Source organism: Theobroma cacao, chromosome 5 (assembly GCF_000208745.1).
Source record: "Theobroma cacao cultivar B97-61/B2 chromosome 5, Criollo_cocoa_genome_V2, whole genome shotgun sequence".
Classification (NCBI taxonomy): domain Eukaryota; kingdom Viridiplantae; phylum Streptophyta; class Magnoliopsida; order Malvales; family Malvaceae; genus Theobroma; species Theobroma cacao.
In genome coordinates this window covers 34,410,542-34,425,273 of record NC_030854.1, presented here as the reverse complement: position 1 = coordinate 34,425,273, position 14,732 = coordinate 34,410,542, and the positions used below count along the sequence as shown (strand labels likewise).

At 32.0% G+C, this 14,732-nt stretch overlaps 1 pseudogene; it reads right to left on the bottom strand.

Moving 5' to 3' along the window:
• Positions 11,043 to 12,910, bottom strand: LOC18599824 (annotated as a pseudogene).

The window sequence follows — 14,732 nt, the reverse complement described above, 5'->3', positions numbered from 1 at the left end:
CCAGAAATGAATAACCCATCAAAAAGTGGATGAATACTTTCAACCCACTAGAAGTGGATGAATAATAAAAATACAAAAATAGAAAGAAAAAAAAAATAATATCTGAATGTAGTTTTGAATTTGTATCTTTTTTTTTCTTAATTTTTGTAAGAACAAAAAAAAAACCCTAGAATGATGATTTACAAAAAAGAAGAGAGGAGAGGAATATCTATAAGGAGAGAGGGAGGGAGTATTTTTTGAGAGGAGGATCTTTTTGGAAAAAAATAGCTCTACTAATAAGCTAGCGTGGTTTTAAAAAAAAAAAAAAAGAAGAGAAAACTCCTAATTAGAGCTTTTTTTAAAGCTTTTTTTTCATATTTTATTCTTTAAAAAAAAGTTACTTTTTTTTAAGAACTTTTTACGAAATCCTGTTTGGCCCAGCTTTTGCTTTTAAGCAGTAAATAAGTTAAAAATAAGCCAAGCCAAATGACACTTAGACTCAGCCTTTAGTAGAGCTTCTAGCTACGACACTTTGTTTCTTAGACTTCTAGCTGATTAGAGAATTGCCAAGAAACATAGCATATCCAATGATAGACTTCTTGGTGTTACAACACCCTGCCCAATCACCATCAACATAGACTTTCAACTATAATGAAGAATTTGCAGGCAATAAAATTCCCTATCCTGGTGCAGCTTGTAGGTGAGTATCTCCTGGTTTGTCCATGAACTGCAATAAAGTTTTCACTACAAAAGTGATATCATGCCTAGCAAAAGTTAGATAAATGAGCTTGCCGACTAATTGCCTATATTTACTAGGATTTGATATTTGCGCTGTATCATTAGCCTTTGTCAACTTGCAGCTATAATCAATTAGGATTCTAACAGGCTTACACCATAGCATTCCATGTTCATTCAATAAGTCTAGAACATATTTTCTTTGACACAAAAGAATTCCTTTATTCAATCTTGCTATTTCCAAGCCTAGAAAATACTTTGGTGTTCCTCGGTCCTTAAGTTTAAAGCTTTTCTCCAAGTAAGTTTTTACATCCACTGTAAGGTTGAGACTAGAGCTAGCTATCACTATGTCATCCACATAAAGTAGCAAGCCGATGAAACCATCATCAGAAATCTTGGTATATAGGGAGTAGTCAACCTTAGATTGAACAAAACCATAATTCATCAAACATTCTATGAATTTTGTATTCTATTGCCTTGATGCCTATTTAAGGCCATACAAGGACTTATAAAGTTTGCACACCAATTTAACATTAAATGGATACTCCTCCTTGACCATATACCCTTAAGGCAAATTCATATAGACATCTTCATGTAAATCACCATATAGAAAAGCATTATTAATATCAAGTTGGGAGAGATACCAACCATGAATAGCAGCAAGAGCAAAGAACATTCGGACACTAATGTGTTTAGCAACAAAACTGAATGTTTCATTATTATCAAACTTTTCCTTTTAAGTGAAACCTTTGGCAACCAATCTAGCTTTATACCTTTCAACAATGCCATTAGCATGCAATATCACTTTGTAAACCCATTTACAACCAATAGGTTAAAAACCAGAATGAATAGGCATGACTGTCCATGTACCATTTTCCTCTAAGGCCTTTAACTCTGTGTTCATGGCATTTTTCCACTCAGAAAATTGAATAGCTTGATAATATGAGGTAGGTTCTGGAATGTGTGATAATGTTGTGGTAAATGTTTTATGAGCAGTGGAGAGTTTTGTTGTATAAAGACATTTCTCTATAGGACATGATATGGTGGTTTTCAGATATGCAAAGTTACTAGAAAAGAGATGTTAATAAGCTTCAAGGTATTTGGGAAGTTTCCTTAGTCTAGTACTTTATTTGAGAGGTTGTGTAGAAGAAGAATCAGTGGTGTAAACAGTGTTTTCTACAACAAGGTTATAATGGTCATTTTGAGAAAAATCTTTATAATCAACAAAATCATATGGTGAGTCATCATCAACAGTTAAGTTATGAGTATAGGGCAAACCTAAATCTGAATCATGTATGAGTGCATTTTGAGCTTAGCCTTGTGGACCTCTAGAAGCATATCTGGTACAATAGGCTTGGGCTTTTCGTGGAGTTTTGGGTTGGGCCAATCTCAGCCCAGTAAGGTATAACTTTTCTCTTTTGTTTGAGTTTGTTTTAGTTGATATTGGGTCTAACCCATCTTACTTGATTAAAATGTATTTTTTTTCTAGGAGGAGAATATAGGTATAAAATATGAATATCCATTTTAGTCTTAGAAAACCAAATTAAACAAAAAAAATAAATCCAAAAATAATAGTAATAATAACAAAAAATAGTAAAATGCATAGTTATAAAGAACATAAATTTAGATAGATAAAAGAAAAAAAATATTTTTATAAAGGAAGATGTAGTTTATTTTAAAAATATAATAATAATATATGTAGAGAAATGACAGTGCTAATAATAAAATATATATTTTGGATCAATATTTATAGTTAGGGAAGATTCTGGGTTTGGTAAAAAAAATCAATAAATAAATAAAAGAATAACACGTAATATGGAACTATTAAGTATAAAATATAATCTTTGATTTGGAATCAATACAGATGATGAAATGTCCATTCAGAACGTGAGAAGTCACAATTTCAAGTGAATTTTCTTAGGTTAAGGATTTTAATTAAGACCCCACCAATACGATTGGATGGTCTTAATACGAAATTCCAATGTTTCTAATTTTAAATAAAATAAAAAATTATATATACTCAATTACTAATTAAACAAAATGTACAAACAAAAGAAATAGGGAATTAATGGTAACAATAAATTCGGTAATCACAATAATAATACAAAAATAAATGGATAATGTACGTATACATATAAATAAATAATAATTATGAAATAAAAAAATACTTGGTCTAAAAATATGATTTTGGAAAATTTCATATAGTAAAATAAATAAGTACTTACATAGCAAAATACATAACGAAATAAAAATAGAACAATAAGTAATTATAAAATATTTAGTCATGGTATATATGCTCACTCAAAGAAATAATAAGATTTTTAAAAAACAAGAAACAAATATTAGAATTTATAAGCACACCAAGTACTCATTGTTGCATTATTAAATGTCATAGCATGTAAAGATATTCTGTATACGAGTATAAGCCCCGATGATGGGACTTTCCAAGAGAGCTTGCGAAGGTGAGTTTCTTCGAAATATTCCCTATATGAAAGGATACCTCCGACTCCCACCAGTATAATGGAAGGGCTCGGAGAATATCATTAATAAAAGGCTTCTGCTCGTAGTAGGTTTGCATTCATGAAAAATATCATTTTTACTTGCAAACGACTACCTCGATGATGGGATTTACTCGTTAAACTTGGAAAGGTGAGTTCTTCTAGTAATTCCCTAGTTAAGAGGATATTCTCGGATCCCACCAGTATGATGGGCGGAATTGAGAAATATCTTCAATAAAGGTTTCATTTGGCATTACTCAGATTTTTTGCCATGCATTTCATAATTGCATCACATGTACGTCAAGCCCGTAAAACCAAATAAAACATTTTAACTTGTTAATAGAATAAAAGATGAATTAAATAAATCAAATTAAAGAAACATAAAAATAAAATTAATAGGTTAGGATAATATAATATCTGATTAAATAGTACCATTCGTGGAATGAGCGTCATAGGGGTGTTAATCCTTCCCTATGTGTAACCGTACTCTCGAACCCAACTCTAAATAAAATACATAGACCAGTTTATCGTTCCTTTCACGAACCTAAAATCAATTTAGGATTTTGTCAAACAGAACCAATTTAATAGGTAACCAATCGCACCTAAGTAAAAAAATATTGATGGCGACTCCGTAAATTACCCCACATCTAGCTGTTAGGTTCTCGAACCCATACATTACGACAATGAGTAACTAAATCATATAGCCAATATCCCTTCACTCCCATTGGATATCCTAAAAAAATACAATTCTTGCTCTAGGTTGAAATTTTCTTCTGTCTCTAGAAAAACTTGAAGCAAAACATAAGCATCTAAAAACTCTAAAAAAAGAATAAGAAAGGTTTTTGTCATACAGCATTTCATAAGGAGATTTATTGTTAAGAACAACTGTAGGTAGTCTGTTAATCAAATGAGTTACTGTTAGGACAGCATGTCCCCAAAATTTTGTAGGGAGAGATGATTGAAACAGTAATGATCTGGCAACCACAATTAAATTTTGATGTTTTCTCTCAACAACATCATTTTGTTGAGGTGTTTCTACACAAGACAAACTATGTAATATTCCATTTGAAGCATAAAACTCAGAGAGATCAAACTCTTTCCCATTATCTGATCTTAACTCCTTAATAATATTGTTAAGCTAGTTCTTGACCATTTTAAAGAAAGAAGGTATGATTGATACAACATCATATTTAAATCTCATAAGGAAAACCCACGTAAACCTTGTGAAATCATCAACAATGGTAAGGAAGAATTGATATCCATGTATTGACTTAACAAAGTAAGGTCCCCAAATATCAGTGTGTATTAAATCAAAGGAAGCTTTAGAAGATTTCACATGAACAGGAAAAGGTAAACATTTCTGCTTAGCTAAAGAACAAACATAACAAACTAAACTTTCTTTAGAAGAGATGTCTTGACAAACTTGTTTAATTTGCTTCATTCTATCTTCTGAAATATGCCCTAACCTATAATGCCAAAGATTAAATCCTAACGGCACATTATTACAAACAGGTACTGTGACATTTCCAGAAGCAGAGACTAATCCTTGAGGTTTTTTTCCAAGTAGCTTGCATTGCATCAAGTACAGGCCCACCTTCACTTCATTAACACCAATCATTGTCCATGAAGGTATCTCTTATATGATGCAATGTTTATTAGTGAAAATCATACAATGATTCCTAGATTTAGACAATTGACTCATGGAAATTAAATTGAACTTAAAAGATGGTATAAATAAAACATTATCTAACTGCAAGGTATGAGAGATTTGAACTGTCCCTATATGTGTAACTAGTGCTTTGGCATTGTTGGGCAGCTCTACAAAAACTCCTTGAATTGATTTAAAAGTGGTGAAACAATGTAGAGAACATGCTATATGATCAGTTGCCCCCCGTGTCCACAATCCAAGAATTATGGTTAAATATGAAAGCATTATTGATGTTATGTGATGCAGAAAAAACAGTTATGATTTTGAGAGAATTGAGTTTTTAAGATTATACCACAAACTTTTGAGTTGACAATGGAAAGTTGTGATGAACTAGCAATAGAATGACTATTTTGATGATGATGAGCTTTTATCTGATTCTATGAATTATAGCTTTTGAAAATTGAGTTCATTATGGCACGGTTTATTGGGTTTGCTGGTGTATCATTATTGCTACCCACAGAGTGTTCATTAAGAAGAACCATGAGCCTTTGAAATTGACCTTTGGTCAAAGAGTAATTAGATACAAGACTATCTTCCTGTTCCTGCTAATGTTCAACTTGTGGCTTATTAGCTGAGTTGGTGAGCGTTGACATAGCTTTTCTGATATTGTTTCCTTTCCTTTTTGTGAACTTAAAGTCAAGGGGAAAACCAATGATACGATAGCATTTATCTTTGACATGCCCATTCTTGCCACAATGTGAACATGTGACATCATTTTTAGGCCTTCTCTTACTCTCTATCACTACTACCATAGTAGTTGTCTCCAACAAAGCTTGACTTTGCATCGATATTGACCTTTGGGACTCCTCTCTAAGGACTAAGTTGTAGGCTTCATCTAAGCATAGGAAAGGTTTTATCGTGATAATATGAGACCCAAGAGCTGAAAAGCTGTCAGTAAGTCCATTAAGGAATCCAAATACACTATCTTTCTCCAATAACTCAATATATATTTTAAAGCAGGATTGTGTGCACTTCCCACAATCACAATGGGACAAAGGACAGTAGTTTATCAGTTCTTCCCAAATTCTATTTAACTTAGTAAAATATGAATCAACAGAACGTGTATCTTGCGTTTTGCTACATAGGGAAAATTGGAGATTACATATCCTAGTATCATCTAGTTATGAGAATCAGTTCTTAAGAGTTTGCCATATCTCTGCTACAGAATTCATATAAAAAACATTAGTGGCTATTGGCTCAGAAATAGACTCAAGCAACCACTCCACATTGTGATTGTTGCAAGGAACAGTACACACAACTCATATCATTGTTTAATCTTGAAAAAGCCCATAGCATATATCCTGTGGCTAATTTTGCTGGTAAGGCTATCGCTTTGTCCAATGACAAAATTGAATGGATTCTCGATTCAGGTGCTTCAGATCACATGAGTTGCCAAAAGAGTATCATGACCAATGAAAGAAATATTCCATTTGATTTACCTGTCAAAGTTCCAAATGGTTCTTTTGTTTCAGCCAAGTCATATGGAGATGTGATTTTTAATCCTTTTATTAAACTAAGCCATGTTCTTTATAGACCTTCCTTTGGTTGCAATCTTATTTCCATTAGTAAATTAACCAAAACCTTGAACAATGCAGCTCATTTTTCCCCTCATTTTATGCTTTACTGGACCTAGCAACGAGGAAGCTGATTGGCATAGGTGAACTTAAAGATGGTCTTTATTATTTCCAAGAAATCACCATTCCTGTGGCTTCAGCAACCTCTACATGTGACACTGGGTTTGTCTTATGGCATCAACGACTTGGTCATTTGTCTTTTGATAAATTGTCTATAATTGATAATTTAAATCTTTAATTTGTGAAAACCATCAATAAGTGTTGTGATGCGTGCCATCGAGCCAAATAAGCTCGTTAGTCTTTTCCTACTAGTTTTATTAAAACTCAAAATGCTTTTGAATTAATTCATTGTGATGTTTGGGGTCCATATCATACCTTTGCATTTTTAGGTGCCCATTATTTCTTAAGCATTGTTGATGATTTTACTAGAACTACATGGGTTTATTTGATGAAGACCAAGACTAAGGTCTATTTTTTGTTAACATCTTTCATTGCCATGGTACACAGACAATTTGGTTGCCCTGTGAAACAAATTGTAGTGATAATGGGACTGAATTCACCAATCATCAATTCCAACAATTCTGTCAAAAAAATGGGATTCTTAGTTAATTTTTTTATGTCTCCACGCCTCAACAAAATGGGGTAATAGAGCACAAACATAGGCATCTTCTTGAAGTGGCTAAAGCCTTGAGATTTCAAGCAGGTTTACCCATTAAATTTCGACGAGAATGTATCTTGATAGCAGCTTACTTAATTAACTATGCTCCCACCCCACTTTGATCTGGAAAGGGCCCGTATGAGATCTTATTTTCTCAAAAACCTTATTATTTACCTCTTCGTGTCCTTGGATATCTTTGTTATGCCTCTGTCATTCCCAGGTCTAAAGATAAATTTCATGAGCGTGCTACCGCTTGCATCTTTGTTGGTTATCCTTATGGTAAAAAGGGATACAAAGTCTATGATTTGAAAACCCATCAAATCTTTGTCTCTCGTGATGTTGTGTTCCATGGAAATATGTTTCCATTCCATGATCAAATGCAAATTGTGCCAGCTCAAGAACCTTTCACCGCCACACCTGTTCCCTTACCCATCATGGACCAAGAAATACAAAATGATAAGAATAGCTCTCTGCCTCTAAATTCACCTTCAAGTACTGAAAATAGACTTGAACTCTTTAGCATCCATAATGTACCTTAACTTGAACCTTCCGAGACTGTAGAACCGTAAATAATCCAACATAACAAATTCAAAACTGTTCATCTTGCCCAATCCGTATCAAAACATTTCTAGCTCATTTCAATGATTTTCATGTTGATCTTCTAGGAAATAATAAAAATATATCCTACAAAAACACCAAGGCAGCTTTCTCAGGTACTCTGTACCCTTATCCCATTTTGTTTCCTACTCTAAATTCACTCCCTCCCACACTTGTTTTCTTACGACCATCACTCAACATGATGAGCCTATATCTTATAAATAGGCTATTAAGGACATTCGATGGCAAGCAGCAATGCAACATGAACTTGAAGCTCTTGAAAAAAATCAGACAATGACACTACAAAAATTACCTCCAGAAAAGAAAGTTATAGGATGTAAATGGGTATATAAGATTAAATATCAATCAGATGGGACAATTGAACGCTACAAGGCATATCTTGTGGCTAAGGGATATTCTCAGGTGGAAGGATTAGATTACACTGAGACTTTCCACCGTCCGCACTCTTTTAGCAGCTGCAGCTGCTAAACATTGTGTTCTTTATCAATTTGATGTCCACAATACATTCATCCATGGTAGCTTAAATGAAGAAGTGTACATGAAGCGTCCCCCTGGTTATTTATCTACAAGTGATGATCGTGTCTGTTGGCTTCATAAGTCTCTGTATGGTTTAAAGTGGGCATCTAGATAATGGTCTGCCAAATTTTTTACTATCATTCTGCAATTTGCTTTCACTCAATACAAAGCTGATACTTATCTATTTTTACATCACAAGGGCACTTCATTCACTGCCATTCTTATTTATGTGGATGATGTCATTATTGCTACCAGTGACATCTCAGATACAAAAGCTCTCGAACAATATTTGACGACTTGGTTTCCCATCAAAGATCTTGGTAACCTTAAATATTTTCTTGGATTTGAGGTCGCTCGTTGTCGTGACAGTATTGCATTGTCTTAACGAAAATATACGTTGGACATTTTACGAGAAGTAGGTATGCTTGCTTCCAAGCTGGTACACTTTCCCATTGAACAAAATCATAAGTTAGCTTTGGATGATAACGACTTACTTGATGATCCTAGTCTTTGTCGTCGATTAATTGGGAGATTGATTTATTTGACAATCACTAGGTTTGATATTTACTATTCAGTTCATATTTTATCTCAATTCATGTACCAACCTCGTCAAAGGCATTGGCAAGCTGCTCTACGGATCTTGAGATATCTTAAACTTGCACCAAGCCAAGGAATATTTTTATCTTTCGACAATGATCTTTTCCCTTACAGTATATTGTGATTCTGACTAGGCCAGTTTCCCCATCACTCGACGTTCACTAAGTGGATACTTTATCTTTCTTAGCAACTCTCCTATTTCATGGACGAGTAAGAAACAAATCACTATTTCTCGTTCTTTTGTCGAAGTTAAATACCGATCCATGGCTACAACTGCTTGTGAGTTAATTTGGTTGCATTAGTTACTTTCTTTCTGATTTGATTGTTTCTCACTCTTTGCCTTTCCAACTATATTGTGACAATCAAGTAGCTATGCATATTGCTAATAATCCGATCTACCATGAACGTACTAAGCACATTGAAATTGACTGTCATTTTGTTGTGATTGTATTCAACAAGGTTTAATTGGTAGTCACTACATTGCCTCTCACAATCAATCAGCTGATCTTTTCACTAAGGCATTGGGAAAACAACAATTTCAGTTTTTGGTTAGCAAGTTGGGCAGTCGAAATCTCCATGCTCCAACTTGAGGGGGCGTATTAGAAACTACCGAGATTCTCTCTTTTGTTTCCTAATTCTTTATTATTTTGAAAACTAGCGAGATTTGCTCTTTTGTTTCCTTTGATTAGCAACAATTACTAGGATTGTGTGTATTATAAGAACCTCTCACATCAAATAAAAGTTAGTGATTGAACCAACTTTTTCAATACTAAACAGAAATATTTGATTGCAGCCAATCTACACGATTAATATGTCATACATTTATAACCAATTATAATTATCATTATCATACGATACGTAAATAATACATATTTATAATTGTATCTTATTTGATTAAGTATTGAAAGTGTATCGTATAATATGCAATACGTATCTTATGATATGGAGGTATATTGTACGATACAATCTATACACTTTTTTATAAATTTAATTTTAATTAATTATTAAAACTTTTATTTTTATTATTTTTTAAAGTTGAAACATGAAAAATTATATTTTATGAATTTCAATCATTAGATTTTACACAAAAAATACTAAAAAATCAAATTCCTTTTTAATTTTAACATGATAAATATTTTTTATTTTTTAATTAATAAATTAATATAAATATATATATATTTTATTTAANTATTTTTTTAAGTTGGAACATGAAAAATTATATTTTATGAATTTCAATCATTAGATTTTACACAAAAAATACTAAAAAATCAAATTCCTTTTTAATTTTAACATGATAAATATTTTTTATTTTTTAATTAATAAATTAATATAAAATATATATATTTTATTTAAAGATCTATATTATTATAGAATGTGTTAAAAGTTTAAATTAAAAAACTAATTATCTTTTCAATTTACATCCTAAAATCTTTCATTCTGTTAAAAAATATAACATTTTTCAATTTTTGTACATATATAAATGTTATTTATAATTAATTTTAAAATTGTTTATCATATCTTATTATACAATACTCGATATTAAAAAATAAAATTTTAATACATAATATGTACCTTTATTTAACAATTATGTAACCAAAAAGTGATTACCTTTTTTAAAAAAAAAACTCTCTAATATAGCACCCAACTTTGGGCCAATTTCAATTTTTAAAAAGAAAACCCCTCCACAGCAAGAATTCGGAACAAAAAGCCCATGTTTTCAGAGTTCTATTATCCTTAGATGGCTAATTTGTTGCAATGGGCCAGAACAGTTAATTGGATTTGCCCTTAGAACAGGGCCTGAGATCTGCCTTTCAAACTTCAAAACCATTGAGCAAAGAACCCACGCAAACTTGCAATAGCGCATCGCAACGGCACCACCCACTTTTCTTCCCCTTTATGTGATTCTTGCATTTTTAATATAAGAGAAAATATTATAATTCGAATCTAAAATATTTATCAAAAATTTATCTTATATCCTTACTAATTGCTTTTGTAATTAAAAATTAAAGATAAATGAAAATGACCATGCTTAATTAATTTCATTTCACTTATAGTAATTGTATATAATTTTGTAATCTCAATTATTCATAGAGTATGAGAATTTATATAATTTCAATCATTGTGATAAATTTTGAAATTAATACAATAAGATTATGAGATAGTTAAGGATTCGTCGATCCTTTCATATTATTTAAAATCATGTTATATTAAAAAAGTTAAAACTTATACTTCATATTATCACATCATAAATCTCAATTAATAATCGTTACAAATCAGACAATAACATTTTTGTGGAATTCCATCACCCAATAGCTATAAGCACGACAAACAAGTCTAAAAGTTGAGAATCCAGCATTTTTTGCCAATGCCTCGTACTCTTCCTTTGTCCTCTCTTTTGGACCAGGGACAACGACAAACAAGCCTGCGTCAAGTGTTAAGGTATTCTTGGTCACAATGTCGGTCATGGGAGACTCTGGCACAACTAATTCCACCACTACCACTTTACCAAACTATGGCAAAGCATTGTAGCAATTTTTCAATAACTTCAAGCATCGATCATCGCCTCAATCGTGAAGTATCCATTACAAAATTTCAAGTTAAAATTACTTTTTAGATTAAATAAAAATTAAATTTAATGATTGAAAGTATGTAATCAATGAATATATATTGAACTACATATCTTTCGTGCGTGTGTATGTGTGGTGTATGCACACACATATACTAACCTTCATGAAAATAACTTCTCCTTGAGGAACTTCAATAAACATATCTCCTCCGACATGGTCAACGCCTAGAATAAATAAGGAGAAATGAAAAATTATTTCTCCAATCAGCCAAAGTTGGGGTAAGTTTGAAAAACAAATTAAATTACATTGAGAGCAGAGAACACTATTTATTCTCTTCTAAATTTTTTGTGTCAAAAAAACCTTCGAACAATAGCAAGACAGGAGAATTATCTATTGAATTGATTACCTAAGAAATGGGGTGCATCTTTAATAACATGGGGCAAATCAAAGTTAATGCCCTTAATTTGTGGATACTTGGAAACTATGAGCTTGAGATTTGTACCCAATCCGCCTCCCACATCTACAAGTTGGTTTATGCCTTCAAACCCCTTATATATTTCCAGAACTTTTTTCATGATTATGGCAGTCAGGTTGCCCATTGTATTGTTGAATTTGCCACTTATTGCATCATTTTTGGCAGCAAGCTCAAACAAATCCATCCCATATGCCTTGACAAAGGGTATGGCGCCACCTTCCAATGTTGCTTCTTTCAATTGATACCTGCATAAGTGCATGTACAACAAAATTTGTTCACTATTATGAACAATATTGTAATATCGACATTATTTTAATTAATTAAGTGAACTACAAGAAACTAATTTAGAGTGAACTCTGAACAAAATTTAACTGAAAAGGAATAGAAGGATTTTGTCGACAAATACAAATACAGTCAATCCTGATTAAGTTTATACCAAAGCAATAATAATTAGGATCCCTTTTGTGATATCCTGCAAGTAAGAATTTAAAATTCCAACTTGAAAGTCTATTAGGTTCTAATCCGGGGAAGCGAAGAGGGACATTTAATTATAGGATAAAAGAGTAATACCAAGCTCCAAGTGAATATTTGTCCGTTAAAATGGTCAGTGTCGGAATTAAATTCCATCATCATTGTGAAGGAAATATTTTGCGATGGGTGCTAAACCATATAATCTTTGAACATGTCCATCTTCGTTAGTGGCAAGATCGCATGTTAGAATGGAGTGACTAGCAAGAACACGAAGAATGCGGTCAATGATTGATGAAGCATCAGGGTTCTTCGTAGGAATGTGAGAGGCAATCTCAATAGGAGAGAGCTTGCAGCCTGCAGGGCCAGCTTTTGCAATGATCTCTAACAAATCGAGATCGATGGCAGCTTTCAAGACCATAGGGAGAATTGTAGACATAACTAGTTGCATTGCCTGATGAAATTCTTCTTCTTCTTCTTTTGCTGTAATGTTCTGATTGTCTAGTTTTGAACTCATTTTTTCTTGAGTATTGGATATGGAAAACACAAAAGAGTGCAATGATGAAGTGTTAGCTATGTAATACTGAAAAGTCTAGTACTGCACCGAGAGATTATATAGAAAATCTTAATTTTGTTAAAAGAGAAAATAGCCACGTGAGCAGAATAAGTTTTCAAGTCAAAGAGACGTGTTTTGATTTTAGCTTCGTACAGTAATTTATCAATACTTTCTGCAGTTGTTAGGAATTGTTAATCATGTAATTACGTAGTCAAGTTGGCATTGGAGATGGTTGCTGACTACCGCCACTATTTGTAGAGGACCTTGTAGACGTATTTGATTCAGTGGTCGATATTTGATCTTTCTATTTGAAGAGACAAATTCAAATCCTTCCATCTCCAAATCAAAATGAAATGTCAAACACCTGTATCTTTCTCATCTCTACTATTCAAAATGGCCTCGACTTTGGTACCAAGTCTTGCGTCTTTAAGCAAACATTTTCTAAATTTTATCTTAGAAATTTTACTCTAATTTTGTCCAATATATCGAAAACGTTAATTTGCATGCTAGATGGAAAATGCTATACCTACTTTAATTTTTTAAACACTTAACTGACATTTCTTTGGAAAATTAGAGAGATATCTAAACACAAATGGCATAATATCAGAACTATGATTTGTAGAAATTTGAAACATCTTCAAGTCAATGATTAATCAGCCAGAATATATGTAGTTAATGTAGTTCTTTTTTTCCAAGTCTTCAAGGGCAGCCGTCAAAGAACACCCAAACTTTACTCTGTGGCAAATGAAAGCGGCTGGGGAATATTCAGAAAATTAAAAAATGGAATGAATGAGTTGTATTTTTTTATTATTTTGTCATATGTGCAGTACAGGGGTTTATATGCACGGGTTTGAAGGCTGTAAAATCAAGAAAGGGTAAGAAAACTAACATTTGCTGTTACAACTCTGTTACTAATGCCTAAAGGACTTAATAGAGAACGTTAACACATTTATTTACATCTTATTAAGCTGCTAGAGAATCAAAGCATCCCACGATAACAGAGCTGATATATCTCTAACCCTATTTTGACATCTTTTGTTTTACTTTTGTAAGCTGCATAATCTACCTGATTATAAATCATTTTTAAGACTTCTCCTCAAGGTGAGCATGTATATCCAAAATGCTCATCTTGCCACGAAGAAAGCTGAACTGTTTTGGCAGCAAGGCTTTGGTAAAAAATTTGCTAGTTGTGGGTTGGTAGATACATACTTTGGATTTATTATTCCAACAAGCACTTTTTCTCTGATGAAGAGATAGTCGATTTTAATATGCTTGGTTTTTTTATGAAACGTAGGATTCTTACTTATATGTATTGCTGCTTGATTGTCACAATAGAAGCCTATAGCTGTTGTGTGCTTGATTCCAAGATTTTGCAGCAAGAAAATTAGCCACATAGATTCACAACAAGCTGAAGTTATTGTTTTAGAGCATATTTGGCCTGATTTTTTTTAAATTTAAAAGCTATTATAAAATTTTTATGAAAAATAATAACTTTTAAAATTAAACTAAAGTTGTTGAGTAAATTTACTTTTTATAAGCTTTTTTTATAGATAAATTGTTTGGCAAAACAATTTATATAAACTCTAAGTTTAGTTAAAATTACCATAAAGGGTATTTAATAAATAACTTTTTATTAATCACGAATTTTTTTATTCAAAATAAAAAAATTAATTTTATTTTTTTATCTATTTAAAATAAATTTTTGAAAATATTAAAAGGATTTTTATATAACATAAAGTTTATAATTAATAATAAATCATAAAAAAATGAGTTTCACAAATAA